Source organism: Arachis duranensis, chromosome 9 (genome assembly GCF_000817695.3).
Source record: "Arachis duranensis cultivar V14167 chromosome 9, aradu.V14167.gnm2.J7QH, whole genome shotgun sequence".
NCBI classification, from domain to species: Eukaryota; Viridiplantae; Streptophyta; class Magnoliopsida; order Fabales; family Fabaceae; genus Arachis; species Arachis duranensis.
Window position 1 is genome coordinate 54631415 of NC_029780.3, and position 1927 is coordinate 54633341.

Sequence of the window (1927 nt, forward strand, 5' to 3'; positions counted from 1 at the left end):
AAAGCCAATATTTACTGCATCGCCGGTAGTAAGCCTTCTGTAGCAACAGCTAACCTTGCTACCTCTGAATTCTTACTTGTATGCCTTATCTCCAAAGAAATTAGTCCGCCTACCTTTTCTTTTATCTTAAGTCTCCTTCCTTTGAAGAGTCAAATCCTAGTATATGCATGTATTTCCACGAGGATTTGCGTAGTTCTTTTCTTCACTTGAGGAGGAAAAAGATTTTTCAGAAACACAGTAAGCATAGAAATTGTACATCAACTACTAAATGTGATATTTCAATTACCGTTTTCCATCTCAATGAAGGTGCCTTTAGAATTTGTTCTTATACCACCATTAACGGTGATTTGAACTGATTAACTACCTTCCCCAGCTAAACACGTTGAAATTTTGGGGTTAATAGTTAATAACAGGTGATTTCTTCCAAACCCAAAGTAATGTTATGGGTTTTTAACCCTTGGTTAGGTGTCACCATCTGAACTATTAATCAAATAAAATTTTTAAAAGTTCATTAATTAATGAAGTGGAATAGTCAAACTTTTTAATGAACCCATAACATAAGCATATTATATCGTACTTAATGAATAGTTAGTGTATATACATACGGTATAATTTAAAGGGAGTGGTTTGCAATTTTAATTTCTCATCTCAAAATTGATGTAAAAGAGAAACCCTCCATCTGTGCCTCACATTCAACCTCCATTTCTGAGAAAAGGAACACGCCTAGTCTCCACAAATCCAACCTTCTTTTGTTTTTACTCTTCATTTCAACCTAGGTTCATTTTGCTATTTGGAGTTACAGGAGCCGGTACCCAACCCTCTTTCATTTTTATTCTTCATTTCAACCCGAAGTTTAATGTGCTATTTGGAGTTACAAGAGCCAATACTGGAACTCTGTTTCCTTGGCTAGGAGTGAAATTTGTCAACATAGTAGCTGAACTTTTGCTTATGACGAAACTGTTGTAACAGCCCAAACCACCTGCTAGGACGATATTGTCCGCTTTGGCACACAAGGTCTCACGGTTTTGCCTTTGATGATAGGGATGCTAGCCGAAGCCTCCCAAACTCACTCGTCAAAACGCGTCATGCTAGGGAGAGGTATCCACACCCTTATAAGGCATGCTTCGTTCTCCTCTCCAACCGATGTGGGACCTTACAATCCACCCCTTAAGGGAGCCCAGTGCCCTCGCTGGCACATCGATCCGGGTTCTGGCTCTGATACCATCTGTAACAGCCCAAACCACCCGCTAGTACGATATTATCCGCTTTGGCACACAAGGCCTCACAGTTTTACCTTTGACGATATGGATGCTAGCCGAAGCCCCCTGGTGCACGAAGTTTTTGAATCTCAATATCAAAACCAAGATTTCTTATGATCTCGTACCACTAACCAGCAAGTGCACTGGGTCGTCCAAGTAATACCTTACGTGAGTAAGGGTCGATCCCACGGAGATTATTGGTTTGAAGCAAGCTATGTTTATTTTATTATTCTTAGTCAAGATATCAATAAAAATTATCAGTTTGAATTATTAGAAAAATAAAAGAGCGTGAAATAAATAATTGTTACTTTAATAATGGAGAATATGTTGGAGTTTTGGAGATGCTTCGTCTGCTTTATTTCAGCTTTTCTCTTGTAATCCTCTTCCCACACGAAAGATTCCTTCCATGGCAAGCTCTATGTAGGGTGTCACCGTTGTCAATGGCTACTTCCCATCTGATGAGCGGATAATTTGTATACTTTTTGGCATTGTTTTTAGTATGTTTTTAGTAGGATTTAGTTAGTTTTTAGTATATTTTTATTAGTTTTTAGTTAAAATTCACTTTTCTGGACTTTACTATGAGTTTGTGTGTTTCTCTGTGATTTCAGGTAATTTCTGGCTGAAATTGAGGGAGCTGAGCAAAAATCTGAGTTAGGCTGAAAAAGGAC